Here is a 20,634-nt window from a genome sequence, read left to right as displayed (position 1 = left end):
TTTCAATGTGTAAATGGATCCGCCATGTTTGATGTTCCAGTTACTATTGCAAACTTTATAATCCAGATAATTAATCGTATTAAGACCGGGATTACAGTAATACGTTGACAGTACAAGCTCATATTACTGATTTACATTCTGGTTCTAGTAAGGATATTAAATATCTCGAAACATTTATCTCCACACCGGGTTCAAACTCAATTTACAATTGTCGCAACAAATTATATATCTGTCCGTGTACCACCTGCCTAAAAGTTTACAATTAATCAATATCCAAAAGCTAAAGTCCCGACTATCTCACCATACGTCGGTGACTGGATGGTGACGAAGTAATATTCCAGTCTACTACTTTGTGTTAAACAAGGGCTATTTATTACAGATCATTGAAGTAAAGAAATTAGATCTTAACAGTTTACATTTCTTAATGCACCGACATAAATATCCAGTACCTGGTTTAGGTATGATATTTGTACTTTTGTAAAGTCTAAATATGCATTAGGCATTGCATTTATTTTAAAGCCCTGACATGCATATATTTTGGGATAGACTTACTTTCTATTGAATTGAATTCAGCTATGTTGCCTAGATGTGGTTGGCCATATACATATAGGTTCGATGAAATAGCATTGTAGTTCTACCTAATGGCCTGATCCCACGGTATTTCATGGTTCAAGCCCTTTGTAGCAATGCCCAAAATAAAGATCCAGTAAACTACTCTTTTCTAAGGGATTCCATAGATTTCCCTTCTTTCGAAGAGATTCTCTCCAATATGTACGAATGCATCTTTTCTGGTGCATGGTTCTTTTCCAAATAATGGCTTACTATGGGAGCTGCTATTTTTTTCGTCCCGATGGCAGACCTGAGCTCCGTTAGCCTCACATTCAGTGATCTACCCGTTTCACCCACATATCCCAATTTACATGGGCAAATTATCAAATAAATGACGTTAGATGTCTTACAGTTATTTAGATCGGTCGGTGTTATCAATTGTTCATTAAAGTGGAGTGTGGGTGCCTCTAATGCGGCTTCGCAGGACTTACAGTTCGCACATTTGAAATTGCCTACTACTGGTTGTAATCCAGTGATACTCATTTGTTTTGGAGTCCCTGTCATATTTATGCGGGAATGTACCACATAAACGCTTGTACGCAAACATGGGTTTGGCAATTTTGTCTCTGTTAGATACATCTGCATTTAAGATCTGCCAGCTAGAGTATACTGCTTGCCTTATCCTCTAATTTAGCATTGAGTGGAGTGTAATAAAAATGAGGGTAGGCTCTTTTTCTGCTTTGGCACTCATTAAAAGTTGTTGATGGTCAAAGAACCGAGCCCTTTTGTAGGAATCTTTAACAATCTTTCTGGGGTAGCCCCTAGCCAGGAACGTCATCTTCATATCCTCAGCTTTGGTGTCATAATCGCAGATGTCACTGCAATTACGCCTGAGGCGCAAAAATTCTCCAAAGGGGATACTGTTTTTTGGACTGCCGGAAATTAACTATCGTAGTGTATGCTAACAACAAGAGAGTAAGGATATTCAAAAGGTCACTCCTGTATCCCTAGTAATCTATGCAAAAAACAACTAAAGAGTGACTGGTCGGTGCTGTGGTCAGAAATAGAAACCAAAGTACACCCAAAGAAAAAACTCACACCATCAGTGATGAGGCAATACCCAAAACAAAGGCAGAGAATGAGTGGAAAACTATACACAAGAATAACAGAGAAAAATCACTTATTTTTAAGAAGAACCCTCACTCACCCTAGTGGTGACATGCTTCATCATGGGGTTCCCACTGGAGGAACCGAATGTCCCTCCAGTGTGCTTCAACGACTGATTTACAGCCGAGCAGGTTGTTGTGAAGAAAGTTATTTACGATATGTGTTGCGTGAAAGTGATAGTGAAAATTAAAAAATATCAGCTGTACCAGAACCAACTTTATTCAGCAGTCAGCTAATATCATTAAAAACAGTGTGTCGGATACTCTTAGAGGTAATGTTCTTAGCCTCTTGTATCCTTTAAGAATTAGGTCGACATGTTTCAGCTGTCCGAAATTATTAATGCAGATTTCTTCAGGACCAAACCAGTGAATATCCCCGGGGGTCTACGCTCGCTAAGGCGTGCCAAACCAGGTGGATATATAATGTGAACATTTTTTTTTTTTTAAATACCGGAATTTTCCGTGTCAGCACACCTAGTATTTCCAGGGGCCAAAAATTTTGGTATCTCTCTGCCAGTCATACAGAATGAAACTGTTATAATATCATGCATATATCCCACTCTATACCAGCATCTCGATTCACTCTTTAGCGAAATGGTATTCAAAACCCACCTTTAGTGTAAAAAAAAATAAAAGGGGTGCAACTCTAATTGTCACTTCCCTTTCTGCGAATATAATATCTCTTACTTCGCATTCATAATACTTTTTTAGTTTTATCAATGTAATCAGCCATTCGTGACTTAGTTCCAGTACACTCGGCTCAGAAGCATTTTAAAGGATAGTCTGTTCCTAATCCTTTCGTGCATACGTGACCCAGCTCACAAGTAAAGTTAAAAATGAGTCCCTAATCTTACTCTGCGTGTGACAGACATAAAACGGGGACTCAGTTAAAAGATAAAGATAGAAAACCTTGGCTTGTTCACTTACAGCACGATCCTAAGGTGCTGTCTTCATGGGCTTAGCGGAGGGGCACTCTTCGCGCTACGGCATCTGTGCAATGCAAATGGTGGCGTTATTCTAAGTTTAAACCCCCTCATGCCATAACTGCAATCCTTCCGAAATTGACAAGTATTCATGCAACACTTACTTGATGCATAGCGACTCGCCACCACAAACCTACTCCGATAGCGGATAGTGAGACCCCCTTGGTGGTACGTCAGTATAAAAGGAGGTCAGGGGTGAGTCACGTGGTCAGCGTGCATTGTACGTGCCCTGATTCTTAAAGGTGTACCATCGGAAACGTTTTGAATTTCCAAACAGAAACGCTTTGGAAATTACAATTCAGTTTTAGAATTAATAACGCAGTTCAAGTTAAATGAGATTATGTCCATGCGATTTATAAACTAAATTAGGGTCTTGTATAGAACCTCATTGTAAAACGCTCGGACATGTCATTGTGAATCGGAACCAAACACCTATAATCCTTTTTCTTCTTTTGTTCATTTGTTTTCACACAACTTTATTTAAACATCACTGATTGAGACTTTATCCCCGTTTTCAATTTGCTAACGGGGGTGATTTATTACCACATGTCCTGTAAAGTCATGAGCAGCATCATCATGTTTCTTAAAACAATAAATTGTACCATGTTACCAGAACCATGAGGATAAATATGCCACTAATAAGTGTTGTTGATGTGTTGGAGTATTAGAAAGTGACATCAAGGACTATGATGTGTAACAAAGGGAAAAAGGCATTAACGATTGCCACTTATTTCGCATTAACCTATCTATTAAAGTAGCGAAATAACAGTTGTCATGCAATGCATATAGCAAGTTATTTCCAAGTACTTGCTAGTATTATGAAAGTATTTATAAAATTATTTAAGAAAGCCTCTCTAATTTCTAGGAACCCTGTTTGGAGACCGAAAATTACGTTGAGTGAAAAGATCTAAAAAAATCAACCCAAACAACAGGATAAAAGGAAAAAAGGGGCAAGGGATTCTTTAATTTCATCTCCTCATTACTGTACCCCATGGAATGTCGTCATTAAGGCCCGTTTGATGGCACGAAAGGCGATATATCCGCCTTTGTTCTTTTTCGAATAAACTGGCCTCAGAGCCCTGGGCCAGTTGTTCGATAATGGTCCATCGAAGTTCGTCTGGTGTGTGATTCTGCTACAAAAAGTGTGATGTCAATTTTGTGTTACTTTTATGACAACGGATATTACTCCGGTGTTCACCGATCCGTAATTTCACTCGTCTTGTCGTCATTCCAATGTATTTCAACCCGCAAGGGCAGGTGATTAGATAGATAACGTGACAAGAGTTACAATTCGTGTGACTTCTTTGTTGCCACACCTTTCCCGCTTCCAGATTCAAGGTTTTGGTGGTGGTCGTAAGGGGGCACACACTGCATCCTCCGCATGGGAAATGTCCTGTTATTGGAGGTAGACCCCATGCATTCAAAACCCCATCAGTGCTGGTAGTATTCTGCTTTTTGAGGCGGGTATGGACAAAAGCATCCTTCAGGCTTCTTGCTCGTTTGAAGGAAATGTGTTTAAATTAATGTTGTGTTTTATTATTTCACAGATTTTTGGCCCCTGGAAATACTAGGTGTGCTGACACGGAAAATTCCGGTATTTAAAAAAAAAAAAATGTTCACATTATATATCCACCTGGTTTGGACACGCCTTAGCGAGCGTGGACCCCCGGGGATATTCACAACATGTTGTCCTAATTCTTAAAGGATACAAGAGGCTAAGAACATTACCTCTAAGAGTATCCGACACACTGTTTTTAATGATATTAGCTGACTGCTGAATAAAGTTGGTTCTGGTACAGCTGATATTTTTTAATTTTCACTATCACTTTCACGCAACACATATCGTAAATAACTTTCTTCACAACAACCTGCTCGGCTGTAAATCAGGCGTTGAAGCACACTGGAGGGACATTCGGTTCCTCCAGTGGGAACCCCATGATGAAGCATGTCACCACTAGGGTGAGTGAGGGTTCTTCTTAAAAATAAGTGATCTTTCTCTGTTATTACTGTGTATAGTTTTCCACTCATTGTCTGCCTTTGTTTTGGGTATTGCCTCATCACTGATGGTGTGAGTTTTTTCTTTGGGTGTACTTTGGTTTCTATTTCTGACCACAGCACCGACCAGTCACTCTTTAGTTGTTTTTTGCGACTATCGTAGTGTAGCAGGGTGTTCCTAGCCGTTGGCTTAACGAATAAGTCAACCGTCAGGACCCCCCCACCACACTTGATAAGCACATCTAGATATTGTACTTGTTCCGTGCTGATGGTGTATGTGAAATGTATATTATCATCACATAAATTTATCCAGACCACAAACTGGAGCAAATTCTTATGGCTATTGTTCCAAATGAAGAATATGTCGTCAATGAATCGTGACCATTTGGTCACTGATTCATAGAAGGGAGCAATTTTGTTAAATAAATATTTCTTTTCAAAATGTGTCATGTATATATTAGCGATGGTGGGGGCACATGATGCCCCCATGCTGACACCTTGTTGCTGTTTAAAAAGTTGTTTATTGAATTCAAAAACTTTGTCTGTAAGGACAATCTTGAGGCACTCCAGAACAAATAATGTTGGGCATTGGATATTATATGCATGGATAAACCAATGCACAGCTGCAATAGCACCATCAATTGGGCTATTACTATAGAGTGCCTCTATATCCATTGTTACCAAAAACTGACTATCCTGACAAAAGTGTACATTCTCTACAAGGTTGATGATGTGTCTTGTATCCTGAACAAAAGCTGGCGTGCTGGATACATAAGGGCATAACATGGCATCCACATATTTGGCCAATGGCTCAGTCGTTACTATTGGTCTTAAAGGCGGGTTTGTTATGTTCTTGTGGACCTTAGGGATTCCGTAAATACTGTCCATCCTCGGTGTCTCTATGTTGAGGTAAGCCCATTCCTTTTCACATATGTCACCATCTTGCAGACCTCGATTAGTGAATTTACGTATTTTGGTAATGACCTGTTTGGTAGGGTCTCTAACTATAGGTAGGTAGAACCTAGTGTCACTTAACATTTCTTCCATGTTAGTCACATAAGTATAAGTATCATAAACAACTATGCTCCCTCCTTTGTCACAAGTTTTTATGACCTTATCTGTACATGTTTTCAAAGTTTCTAAGGCTTTATATTCGTCTTTTTCTAAATTGAACAGTGTTTTCTGAACATGCCTGGTAATATTCACAAATTTATTGTATAAAACCTTTTCAAAGATAGCCACTTCCGGTGGTAATTGGTCAGCAGTAGGGGTAAAAGTGGATTTTAATGAGAGTCCTGACCGATTCACATTCTCATCTTCCCTTGGTCGTTCAGAAAAAAATATTTTCAATCTGACTTTCCTGAAGAAAGTCTGTAGATCTCTAAACAGTTTAAATGTATTCAGTCCTGAGTGGGGAGCAAATGTCAGGCCTTTTGAAAGTACCGACACAATTGTGGGGGATAAAGCTGTCCCACTCAAGTTGAATATGGGTATGGTGGTTACTTCCTCCAATATCTCTTGTTTCTTGTCTCTAGATATTGATTGTATCCCATCTGAGGATCCGGTTAGTATTGGTTGTAATCCAGATGTGGATTGGGTTGGAACCTCGGCAGATACTGTGGTCTCCAGTTCCCTTGGCGATTTTGTCGCCTCCCTAAAAAAGCCGGGGGACCTCTTTGTCTGCTATTTCCAAATCTTTGAGCTTGGAAGCTGCTAGCTTGAAATTGACCCTCTCCGTCCGAATCCGAGGAGTTTGAAAAGGTGGTAATCTTTTTACCATAATTGAACTGTCTATTAGGGTATTGATCGCATCGGTCCATATGGGTATCTTGTTGACTATAGTAATGGTCTACTACATATGGATAAGTTGTTTCCTTACTGAAGAATCTAATATCTTTATTTAGTTTATCAATTTTACGCTTAGTAAGATAATCAGTATAGGAATTTAGATCCTTTTCAATATCCTTCAATTTCTTTTTTGACTCTTCCACTATACCTGATGCTTTAATTGTGTTCTCTAAATCTAAAATCTCCGCAGCTAGGTGTTCCAGGACCTCCTTAGCTGTTTCTACAATAAGCATCATGTAGTCACGTGAAAATCGGTTAGATATCATGGCCCATCTCTCCAGAAACTCTTTTATCTGGACAAATAGGCCAGGGATGTTCCTTATTCTCAAACCTTGGGGGATTACTCCTGCCTTCAAATAGTCAAGCATAAATTTACCATGTAGCTCAATACGCCTCATCTTTCTCTTTAATGCCAAAAGTGTGATGGCATCCTCATTTTTATCTGCAGATACCTGTGGTTGATTTCCAAAACCTGATGAGTTGCCTACCATAGTGGCAAATTGCTCATCCGAAAACCCCAAAAGTAGGTAAGTTGGACATAATCACTAAATTAAACCTATCACATAATTACTTGTTTTCTTAGAAAATAGAACACTTAGTTACTATTCCCATCACCAGACAAAAAAGATACATAAACATCGACACATATGACTAAAGATACAATAGACAGTGGAAACTCAAAACCCAAACAATAAGACCATGGATGGTACATGCGCATCCCAATGAAACCACCCATGGGTTTTGATTTAAATCTCTATGTACTAAATTGGGAGACATGGATCTGTGCCAAAACCTTTCTCGTCCTCAAGGCAGGGCTGACAAGGAGAAATGTTTTTATTTCTTTTAAATTTTCCAACTTTGCATGTGTGTTGCATTGTGCACCACACATAAAAAGTGGGAAAAGTTTTAAGGCATAGTTTTTGTACTGGAAGGGCCCAATCTCAGTACAAAACCTATAGTTTAGAGAATGCACATACACCCTTGAACTCTGGTTCAAGGGTGTGTGCATTGGCGCACAAGAGTCAAAAGTGCGTCACTGCTGTGGGAGAGAAAAAATGTGCTGTATATATGGTGCATTTTTCTATCTCCTTTTGAAGCAAGGCAATGCAGCAACTTTGGTTGCTGCACCATCTCATGTCAAATAGAACATCTGGGCCCTGGTCTGAATTCTACCTATTTGTGGATTTGATGCGTATTCACCACACACTGTTCGAAATGTTGGAAACCATTTCGTGCAAACATTCTTTTCTGCCCTATCTATTAAAAGGCGAGTATGAAGGTGGCCATATGGGAGTATAGGTGGCGAAGTCCCTAACTCCTCTGTTCTTAAATATTGCTTTAATCAGTGATCCTTGCCACAATTTTTGGAATCAGGCCAGTTTCAAGAATTTCCTCAAACTTTGGCATGTGAAGGACATCTCACCACTGTTTGTAGATTTTACATCACTATGAACCCTGTCAGGACTTGGAATGTAATTGTTCTTCGACAGATGCTAGTTTTTTTGTTATTTGTTGAGTTCAAAACTGCTGGATGTAGGAATAAAGGAAGAGACAGCATAATCCTCGCCTCCGGTCCTGACATAAAATTTAGAAAAATACATTTAAGACCATATATCGGTTTTTACCACAAGCTTATTAAATCTTACATTATCAATTACATAATCTATGTATTTATTTATTAAATATTATTTTTTAACCAATTCATAAACAACATAACATATCTATCATACTTCACAGATTTAAACTACAAATGAAAAATAACCGAAACAAAATAAAATAAAATTGTTAAACATCCATTGATGTTTACAATCCTTCAAACACTTAACCATCAATTGGGCGTAGAAGTGTAATATTTACTTTTCTAACTACATTCCATCATAAAAAGAGGAAAATGCATAAGTTAAAAGGGTTCATATTTCCATTCTAACTCCAGTCTCATAAACATTGAAAAAGTGCATAAATCAGACAGGCAAAATGTAGTATTCTAATTCCAATCCAGAAGAAATTGAGGAACAAACATAGGTAAAAGAATTTAGATTTACTATTCTCACTTGAATTCTTTAAAAACTGTAGATATTGAATAAATCAGTGAGGTGAGATTCACTTTGGTCTCACAAGCATTGTTGAAAGTGCATAAATCAGTATGGTGAGATTTACTATTCTAACTCCATTCCAAATGAAATGAGAGAAAATGGAAATGTAAAATGAATTTGATTTACTCTTTTCACTCCATTCTCTAAACATTGTGGAAAGTGCATGTGTGTTGGGGGGTATGGCATCAAATTTCCTATTCTAACTCGATTCCACAAGCATTATCGAAAGTATTTATTTTTTGGGGGGGGAGGGGCTGGGTCAGATAAAGCACTCCAATTCCAGTCCTACAACACTGGGGAAAGTGCATATCTTTGAGAGGGGGTTCCAGATTTACTATTCTCCATCCCACAAATGTTTAGGAAAGTGCATATACATGGGGTGGCAGATTTACTGTTGTAACTACAGTCCTAAAACATGGAGAACAGTGCATATATTTGGATGGGCAGGCAGAGTTAATATTCTAACTCCAGTTTCAAAAACATTGTGGAAAGGGCAGACACTGGGAATGGGATATAAGTTGAGGTCTGAGTTATTCTCCTAACTCCAATCAAACAAATTGCAAAAACATTAAATGTGGGGTCCTTTCAAATACATATCCTAAAATAATCCTCTATTTTTAAATAACAATTAAATATTAATCTTATAATTGGTAAATACAAAAATAGTTTCAAATACACTTTGTAACTATATTTTCAACTCTTAAGGTAGTCATATATAAATTTAAATTGTTTCACAGTGAACAAAGACATACAACTTCAAACATTTGGAAATATTAAACGCCAATATATTTTTTAATTTAAGCAAACATTTCTAAAAAATATATATAAACTTAAACATTGAACTCCACCTTTTTTAACACTTAAAAAGCATTCATAGAAAATGTAAGAAAAATCCTAAAAATAACAAAATACCTACTGGATTTGCAAAACATGTGCCTTATATTTAAAAAGTCAGAAACACAGTTCTATAAACTCCAATATTTTATTCAACAATTAAAAACATAAAGTCATACGATAAAATAACAATTTAAATTAATAATATAATGAATCAATACTTAATTTAATAATAATAACAAACAATGAAACTCATAAACTCCAAAATATGCATTCTTCTAAAACAATAATTTAATACCTTAGACATAATTTAGCAAGGTATCTCCACCTTATGGCATGCTAAACCTGGGCCATCCAAAATGGATACCACAACCATCAGTAGGCGGATTCACGCATGCACAGAGTTCTAGTACCACACATCACATACATCATAGACTCATTGTACACGCACACACACACTTAACATGTTCATGGTATGTCAGCCTGAAATCTTGTGTCTCTCAAAACACACTTTTCATGGCAGTCGCACCGTCATGAAAAGTGCAGCGGTGAGGAAACTCCTAATATCGTGTATCTCTAGCAGCAGCAGCAGTCCCGTGGCGATCCAACCACCACAGTCCTAATGCAGCGGGCGGACGGCCACCATGCGTTCAGCGGTCCATTGGACCGCCAAACTCGTAATAAGGCCCTAAGCTTCTGTGCACAAGCCAGACTAGCATGATGCTAGGGCCTAAAAAAAAGTCAGGATACTAAGTTCACATGCAGTTGTTCGTTCAGAGCTCTTATATCATGCAAGGAACATTTTCATCCCAGCAAGCTGTGTGAAATACATCAAGAAGTAGGGACTGGAAGGACAGGAATTAGGAACAATCATAGTCCTTCCACTTACAGTCCTCACCGCTTGGGCTTTTTCCTCTCTTGATGGGTTAGAAGAGATGGTGGAAGGAAGGGTAACAGTAGCTGGAATGCCTCCCCTGTCACCCCTACTCCTCCCCATCACCTGAAAAAATACATCAGTCTGGTGGGCTAGTGGGGGGCTTGGGCAGTGAGAGCTGCCCTGAGCCCCATCCTCCAGCTCGATCCAGGGAAGGACATGAGAGGGCCTAGGGGCTCGTTCCAATATGCTTAGGGCAACACAATTAATTTTAGTTGCATATTACTGAGGTGGTGCCGAGGTGAGCACTGGGGAGACTCATTCGGGAGTTTTTCAGTGTTTAGTAGGGACTGGGCTCTGGAAAACTCTCTCCCTTTCCCCTTCAACCCCATCAATGGACACCTCCAAAACAGGCTCAGATCTGCTCTGTTGGGGGCACAAAAGACTGATATATATATGTATGTATGTGTGTACATATGTATATATTACCTACTGGCACTCAGCAGTAGGTATCGTTATGACCTAGTTTCCATTGGAAAAGCGTTTTTGTTTTGTTAATTATTTTGGCACTGTTTGACATACTTTCGCTTCATTTTCCTAAACCAGTTTGCCAGTCAGTTCATCTGTTGTCTGGAAAGGTTCATGGTGATTCCTCAAGCAGGGGCCAAGAAAAAGAGGGGTCTCAAAACACGTTTTCCCTAAGAAATTTCAATAGGGATTTGTACTGTATGCATTTGCACTTTTTATGGTCTGCAGACCGGAACACTATGACGGGGCTAATGTAATTTGTACTTGGATATCTCCCTCATACTGTTTTACTGAGTATTTGATAATAGAACTATGTTGCTCCAAGAGGTATTAATGAGCACTAGGTAGAACTGACGCAAATAAGATATCCCCTAGCTGTTTGGCTCTCTTGTATTTATAGTTCGAGATTTTAACAGCAATACTACTACATATATGTATTTTATCTATTTGTACATTTGTAATTTTACTAATCCGTGTTGATACCCATCAATAGCTTACTTTTGCAGATTCATATACTGTTCATTGGTGATAAACTGTGAATGTGGAAAAGTTTTATGGCATCCTTACTGAAATAAAGTATTTGAATGTGTTGGAACCGGAGGTCTCTGGTTGGCACAGGTATGCACTTGTGACAAGCAGGGACCCTCACTTCCAGTCAGGGCAAGGGAATTGAATTGAATAACCCCTGCTCACCCTCTAGGTAGTGTGGAGCGAGCAGACAAGGCTAATCCTCAGGGCGATAGTAAGTTAAGCATTTATGATCACACACAGTAAACCCACTGACCCACCACAAATGGACACCAGTCGTATGGTTGTATCAAAAATACGTATACTTTATATAAAAGATAGATTCAAGCAGGATTATCACAAGACCAAAATAATGTTTAGCGATTTGAGGCCACCAGATTACAATAGGCAAGCTTAGTCTTTGAATGTTCGTTGTTCAGCAAGGTACGATGACAGGTAAATAAGAACGTTGCGGACCCTGGATCCGATATGAACTTCAGACGGAGTTCAAGTGTACCTTGCTTGTGGAAGTCCGAGGCGTTTCAGGCGCGGCTACTGGTGAGGGCGGACCCAGGACATGGCCGACGGTTCTCCAGAGGATCTCTCCGACTCGGTCCCCCTCGAGGAGCGAGGCGAGGGAGCAGGACTGTGGAGGGTTGCGGCGATCCGGGGTCGATGCAGCTCACGGGGCGAGGCGCCGTTCAGGCCTGCGGAACGTACTACTTCTAAGCACGCCTGGTTATTCTCGTGGATCTGTGAGGGGCGTCGCGTTCTATGGCAGGCGGGTGCAGCACCAAGCTTCCAGTACCACTGTACGGGGAGGCCTTTCTTGAGGTGCGGCACGAGCCCAGGTATGCAGGAGGGCAAAGCGAGACAGTTGGGTACGTTACGACGTACGGACCGTCCGAGGCTATGGAATGCGCTCCGTGCAGATTCCGGCGGGAGAAGATGAGAGGTACCCAACGCGCTCCGTTAGCGGCGCGGTGACAGGAGAGGGGGCAGCCCGGCACTGAAGCGGAGAGCGACTCAGGGATGAGCGGGGCTCTCTATGGCGGGGCGACCAGGCTCAGAGCTGTCACGACCTGGGAGGGGGCGAAGGCACCCGAGTCACAACTCCGGTGAGGGAATAAGAACTAAGGCCCAACAGCAGACGGGCACAAGCAGAATAGAACCCAATGGTCCTGGGGTTCCGTTCAGGGGGCAAGCTCTCGATCAAGCCCTTGGAGATCGTTTCAGGCACAAGTCTTCAAAGTCCTTTCTGGTCCTTTCCTCTCCGTTCTCAGCAAGGCACCAGTGCAGGCCAGTCTTACAGGATACAGACTGGTTTCCGTCCTTCAGCTTCTCTTAGTCCTTCTAGTCAGGCAGAGGTTCTTCGTGGTCAAAACTGGATCTGATTTGTAAGGAGCGGAGCTCCTATATTTATACTGCGTTTCTTTTGTCTTTGCAGGCCAGGGAGCCTGAGCCTTGTTCAACCCGGTTTTGGAGTACTCTGTTGACAGGACGCTGCCGTCTTCTTTCAGGGTGCAGGGCAGAGACATCAGACGCTCCCCAGGAGGTTGAGCCAGCATTGTGGTGGTGGAGCACAACCCTATTCAGAGTCAAGGACTACTCCGCCCACCCATCCTGGAGTAAGCACCCTATTCACCACCTGGAGCCCCCGACTGTCCCCGGGAATCTCCCAGCCCTGTCACTCACACAAACCCAGACAGCAGATACACATCCTGGCAGAGGCGGGCTGAAACAGTTAGGCCAGCAAAGGCTACTAAACTCGACGTCCTCCCGTGTTCCGGGAGCCTGCCGGGACTATAGCGTGTAATAGTTCCGACAGCTCATCTTGGCCTAAGAGACCCGGTAGCCCTTCAATAGTGAAGAACAAAAAGGGCGGTAATTCACTACTAGGACATGCCACACTCTAGGCTTGTCCTACCTTACGCTACAATGCACCCTGCCCGTAGGCCTACCATAGGGGTGACTGATATGAAGGTTAGGGAAGGTTCAGGGACTGGCAAGTGTGGGCACTTGCGCAGTCAGCGTGACAGTACGGGACTGTACGCGGGGTCTGCAATGGCGGACCCGAGACACATCTTACGAAGCCGCTTCTGTGGGTGGCGCAACCAGTGCTGCAGGCCCACTAGCAGCATTTGCATCTACAAGCCCCGGCACTCCTCGTGCACTTTACCGGGGACTGATAGTAAACCAAATAAGCCAATTGTGGAAATCAATTACACATACACTTTACATTGGGAGCACTTGCACTGCGGCACGGATTGTCCGTGGCGCAGTGCCCTGAGCATCGAACACCAGCAAAACATCTGAGGCACATCAGCAAAAAGTGGAAGGGAGACTCACGCCAAGGTGCCAGGTCTAACAGAAAGAATAAAATAATGATAACTTTCTGTTATTATCATTTTATGTTTGTGCTGCTTTGTGTGCCAGCGGGTGGGTGGGGCTGCTCTGCTCTCGAAACAGAGGAGGGGAGGAGTGGTTTACCCACTCCTAAGTGTGCAATGACCGTTTGGTCGGGCCTCTAGGGCCGCCCAAACCAGTCATGCACTTTTTCCCCTTCTCCTTGCAGGCTGCATTACAACCTGTATGGAGAACAATCAATCAATCAATCAGAGCATTTGTAAAGCGCACTACTTACCCGTGAGGTTCTCTAGGCGCTGGGGGGCGGGGGGCATAGGGGGAATGCTGCTACTGCGCAAAAAGCCAGATCTTGAGGAATCTTCTGAAGGTCAGCAGGTCTTGAGTCTGCCGTAGGGGGATGGGGAGGGTGTTCCAGAGCATGCCCACCCCTCCAGCCCCTGGCTGAGTGCTGTGTCATGGCATTCAGATAATCACAATGTTGCATTGCAGTGTTGTGATTGGCTTAGGGGAGGGAGCCTGGCTACCTGCTTCCTGTTCCTGAAGTCGGAGTCAGGAGAGCAGGAGCAGAGACGTGGGACCCGGCGGAAAGGTAAGTCATTTTTGTAAAACATTTTTTTTTTAAGCTCCCTCCCGCAATCGTGACCCCCCCACCTTCCCCTATGCGCTCCTCCCCCCCCCTGCGATTACCTGCGCTGCCACCCCACCCATGAACCATGCCATCCGCCACTGCCAAACCCCCTGTCCAGCTCAACTTGACCTCAAGGTACTGCAGCGCTTTATATAGGCACCAGTTACATTTCACAATTTCGTTTTTTAAGGCACAGGGAAGATCACGTGATTTGCCCAGGATCACAGGGTGATAAGCCGAGGCTCTAACTTGCTGTACTATTCTACCCATCGTCAGCACAAAATCAGACTTCACACTCAGAGTATACTGAAACCAGCACTACAGGCAATTAAACTTGCAATTACATTCTCAGAAAGCTTTGAAAAAGCCTTTACGAGATCTAGTGGCTTTACTTATGTTTTTTCACACATTGCACAGCAGCAGGAAATGATGGGCAACATGGCCTAAAGTTTTTTACCATACGCTGTGATGCTGTCAATGGTGCCCGCGTCCTAGCGCTTTTGTTTTTTCACTTTAAGCCATGTTACTCAGCAGCTTCTGCTGCTGTGCAAGGTGTAAAAAAAACATTAACAAAGTCATGTTGTGTCATGTCGTGTAGGCAAAACCTATAGGCTTTCAAAGAACACTTAAAATAGCATTTTAGGGGTGGGGTCGTGAATGTAGTTTGTAAATACCAGCACTAGAACCTAGTATGCACATTGATGAGGCCTTAAGAGGAAATAAACCTCAACTCTTATTCGCTGCATAACTAAAGTGCGCTTCTCTCTCTAGACCTTACTCTTGACTTCATGTTTCATTTTCTATTTTATTTTACCGTGTTTCCTGAAGTTACATCAAGTATCCAGGGGCAAGAACAAACAGGGAAAAAGAGTGGGAGTAACAGGGTCTTAAACAAGGCTCGGTGTAAAAACTGTGAAATATGGCAATTCGTCCTTTTTCGTAAAGTGCTTGTGGAGGAAATTAATGCCAAACAAGCAATGGCAGTATCAACAGGTCTAGTGTTGCCTGTCAGCTTTTTGGTTTTACCATCGAAGAAGCATGGCAAAATCAAATACTTACATAATAATCCTAAGCATCGTGTACACAGTGAAACCAACTTGTATTACTGAACAAGAAAGAAAAGACATTAAATGAATTTGGGCAATGTTTGAAGCCATTTTTCAACAAAAAGACTGACACTCTGGCTTTCACAAAATCACTCAAAGGTACAGGACCGCTTTATATCTAGATCATTTCGAGTATATTAATGTATAATTCCGTGCCGGCTTAGAGAGAGTACCATGGGGTAACCACTAAGGGCTTGGGCTCTGTCCATCTACGTTCGACCCTTCGGCCATACTGTAATTCGAGAGACCTTCGATCGAACACTCAACATCTGTTGGTAACTCCAAGATTAAAAAAAGCCCGAGCGGGAGGCAGAACCTTTGAGCTAGGAGCTGCCCAAAGACGGAATAAGCTGCCTTTGGATCTACGTAGGAGTAACTCTGAACGCGAATTCCGTAAATCCTTGAAAACCTTCCTATTTTGTCACTAATTTTCTGCAACAGAGACTGTTTTTCACTCTTTCAGCGCCGGGACACCCCGTTGGGGTAGCTGCGCGCTTTAGAAATGACACAATAATAATAATGGGACGGGACGTCAGTGACGAAGTCATGATGACCGGCGTCAAAGTTGCAGCAGCCACCTGGACCTGCAAGTAAGACGGATGTGTGTTGGGGCGGAGGGGAGGGGGTTGGGGTGTGTGGGGGTGTCACCGACACGCCAGTCAGGCAGCGCTGCCAGTTTGAAAATCATTGAAAGCAGAATAGGAAAGATCGCACAGACCCAGTAATGCCGGGACGTTTTCCATGTATTTTTCCACGATTTGGGGAAAAAATCCACCTGCTCAGAGATGGGGACTGATTGAAGGATGGCGTTTGGGGTCCCGTGGGCCGGGTGTGCAGTGCAGCCTAAAGGAGTCTGCTCTCCCACATGTTTTCTCGGCAGGGAGGAGGGATGAGAAAACGTCCCAAGGGTGGGGGAGCAGTTCAGCCTAAAGGATTCTGCTCTCCCACATGTTTTCTCGGCAGGGAGGAGGGATGAGAAGGGTGCTTACAGCCCCGAGACATGGCAAGGCCCTGTCTGTCATACTTTGGCGGTTGGATTGGAACAGGGGCAGGGTGATGTAAGAGTCTGGGCCTGGTTGGGGGAGCACTATGTGCTTCTTCCATGTTGTCCTACCCTGGACACTTTTCTTCTTAGCTCAGTTCTGTGTCTGCTTTCCGGGGGGCTGGGGATTGGGGCCAGAACTGAGGTTGGGGGGATCTGTCTCACTCTCCCATGGGGCTCATTCTGTGGCCCGGCGCACTCTGCTTGAGAGGGTCCGTCTTTGCACTGTGCTCTTGCTGCTTAGGAGGGGTGGAGGCAGACGTTAGGAGATCACCTCTGACTCAGGGGTGCATTGTGGTACTGCAGAGCCTGGGGTGGAGGGTGCTGATTGTTTCGAAATTAAAACATAGCTTTAAAAGCACCTGCTGCAGACTTCGACTTCCTGTTGCTCAAATGAGGTTAATTTCTGCTATTTGTCTATTTCCATTGACTTCATTACATTATTTTGATTGCAAGAAATTGCCACTCTATGTGTTACATATTTAGTCGTTGCCTGACTCTCTTAAATCCACTGAATCTATGAAAATGTCACACATAATCAATCTGAAACTTTAGCAGCTATACTCAAACAGGTGTACTTTCCAATATTTACATGATTCCTTCGTCTTCATTGCTTGATTTTGCTAGCAAGAAAGTGTCACTCATAGTCATTGAAATGTCACTCATAATTACACTGAAATTATGAAAATGTCACACATAGCAATCTGAAACCTTGGCAGCTATATCAGCACAATATATTACCTTTCTCAAAAAACAAATCCTAACACTTTTACAGAGTTTCTGTAAACTTATATTACACAACTGTTCACCAATTTAAAACTTCCCCCAAAAATGTATTACTAATCACATAGGCGAAATGTAATGCATTTACCATTGCTTGTTGAATTTTGAAAGGCTACACATAAATTAATAGAGTGGTAGCGTTGGGCTAGTTTGGGCTAGTATTTGGTTGCTTTTGGGCTTGAAAGTTGTGAAAAAAAATCTGGCAACACTGGCGGATATAATAGCAGTCCTATCTCGGTTTCCACAGTCCGTCTATTAGAGCGGGAGGCGGCCGTGCAGCACTTCGGATGAGGGAACAACTGAAGGATTAAAAAAAAATATATATATCGGCCGCACTGAGATATATTTGAAAGATATTGATTTGCGCAAAATGCTTTCTCAATCGGGCCCAATCTGGCCATATTTACATTGTCGCGATAAAATAAATAACTCTCCATCGCCAGCAGTTTGACTGGCGTGCGGCCCTAGGCCTATTCTGACAGAAACGAAACTCTCAAAAACTCGCTGTCCCTTGTTCTTTCATATATCACCCCACTTTGTCGAACGAGATTTCTCAAGCAATACAGCCTTACAGTTTAAAGCTTTCGTTTCAATTGTACCCAAACGGGAGCGGGAGAGAAACACGTTTGTAAACTGATACCGAATTAACGTCACGTGCCTTTTCTAGCCCCTGAAGTAGGCTTCTATTTATTTGTAAAAGATACGTAAATGGCGATTATGAGATGAAGTGAAAAGAGATGATGTGAGATAAAGCCACAGAAATCACCGTCGCCCTTCCGTCGAACTCTTGGCTCACATTGGAGATTCCATATGCACGCCACGCATTCTGATAAATATGTTGAACGTGACAGAGATGCACATTAATTTGCCAAAGGCTAAATTCCACACTGTACTCTATTATGTGTCGTTGTCTAAATGCACTCTGTCCAGGACTACTTGCTATAACAGAGCCTTTCACACTACGTGTTAGGAGCATGTCGTAGGTGCTGGGTTCGCCATAAGCAGGGGGTGGGAGAGGAACGAGGTGTGAGAAGGTGAGAGGAGAAACGGTGTTTGAGACAAAAGAGTGAGAGAATAATAATGAAGACAGGCAAGTGAAGGGGAAAGAAAGAGTCAAAAAGAGGTTGATGAAGTGTTAGAGGAAGAGAGATATTGAGGGGTGAGACGATGAAAGAGCAGGCAACCCATGAGAAATGTGTCTGGCAGCCTAAATATTTTTGGAATGTTTTATTGCTGCCTCGTCAAACCTCGGACTATTAGCCACATAAATGTGTTTTTAAATACATCATTTATCATGGCGGTGCACAGATTCAGTCCACGCGCCACCACAGGAAATATTGGATCTATGACTGTATTCACAGTGTCCCAACATATAAAGTACATATTACAATGGCAGCATTCACAATGCTATTCTATTTCAAACATATATTGATATGTCACCTCAGTGTCGCATTGTCTTAGCCCTTGCATGAAAACATAAGTTTGTTTATCTCTCTAATACATTAATTCAGTTTTGATCAAGACTGTTGACAATGTGCTTTATTTTCACATGGACATTGGAGTCACAACTCCCAAGTTATATTTAAATTACTTTCTTTTATTTTACCACTGTTAGTGGCCCAGTACGCTTTACAAATTATTAGTGTTCATATATCTTGCGAAAATTACATATGACGAAAACATTAACAACTAAAAAAACGAGAAAAGAAAATCAATTGTATAGCTCTCAGTGTACGTATATTGTAGCAGTGTTTCAAATATTTTCTTTCCTCATGTAAATACTTCCCTTATTTTTTGCTGTTGTCAATACTGGGATATAGGTCCCCCAATCAGCTTAGTCCTGGCTACGGGCCTGTTTCACGATACTAAACCTACCAACCATCTAAATTTCACATATTCAAAAATAAATCTGACGATGGAAAGGAAAAGTGAAATATTAATGGGGAAAAAGAAATTGTCATTAAACAGCATATGGGAAGGTTCTCTGTGCATATACATACAACCATGACACAACTCAGTTTGTTAAGATTTATGAGCATAACTTTCCCATTCCTGCTAATATAATAAAGCCTGGATTTTAGGTAAATAAAAAAGTCAAGCTCTAGAACCAAATCTCTCGATTACGTATCCCACATATTAGGTTTTTATTTTAAGAAAGATTTTTATTGTCAACAGCTACATACAGTTCAGATTGAGCAACATTGTGGGGTGATCGCAATACATTATACCATGCATCATTTATGTTGATATCCAAGGTATGTAATTATTTTTTTACTGTAAGTGGCCATTTATTTTTTTAATTTAAACTTCCGCAAAATATTTCTAATTTAATTTAATATATTTAAATAAATAAAAGATTTTATTTAATGCAAAGTTAATAGTGCTGTAATCTTTTTTCTTTTGTTCTATGTTTAAAATAAATATATTGAATTAATATTAACGTCAGATAGACAGATCATTCAAATTGTTCAGCACATGAACCTTCAGAGAAGCATTCTTTTACAGGAGGTGCACGTGTTTCTATTTAAAGGTGCTCTTGAGAGTGTTCTGGACTCGGAAAGAGGAGAAGGTTGCTAATCTGGTTATTTCCTTGTAATGAAAAAGGATGGGTGCCACTGGGATATTTTTTAACCCTTGACCTCTGACACATTTTATGCGAAAGGACAACCAAATTTCTCATTCCAGTCTGCATCTTGCCTGCTTTGGACTTGGGGGACTGGAAGACTTTACCTATGGTCAAGGTCAGCCTTTAGCACTTTCACTTTGCAGTGCTTCTCTTTGGCCTCACCACCTCCCCTCGAATGTTCATGAAAGTGATGGCGGTGGTCGGGGCACAGTCCCCAGGACATCCTGTCTAATGAAGGGCAACACTATCCCCCACCCAACACATTTTGTCTCTGTCCTGGGAAAAGTTCACACCTTACTATAGTGGAGCCATCAAGTTGCTAGGTGACAGTTGAATACTTACAAATATGTTTTCAGAGGCTTTGGTCATGGAAAAGGTAACTTTCTAAAAGTATATAAAATTCAATTTTACCAGTTAATTGAATTGTGAATACCTATTAAAAAGAGTCCTTGAATTATTTTTCGAGCAGATACCAAATGGAAATTAGCATTACTAAATGTGTTAAAGTAATCCTGTGTTTCCCTGTCGAGCAGCCAACTTGATACAGGAAAAATAGCTTTTGGAGCCTTTTCACTAGAAGGACATGTGTTTCAGTATACATTTACATGCCCTACTTTTATATTTTTCTTTTGAATACCATTCACATTGCCTTATGGGCAATAAGGTGTACTGCGGGTTCACTTATTAAAGGACGTTTTTGACCTG

Source organism: Lissotriton helveticus, chromosome 6, assembly GCF_964261635.1.
Source record: "Lissotriton helveticus chromosome 6, aLisHel1.1, whole genome shotgun sequence".
Classification (NCBI taxonomy): Eukaryota; Metazoa; Chordata; class Amphibia; order Caudata; family Salamandridae; genus Lissotriton; species Lissotriton helveticus.
This window is presented reverse-complemented; position numbering follows the sequence as displayed.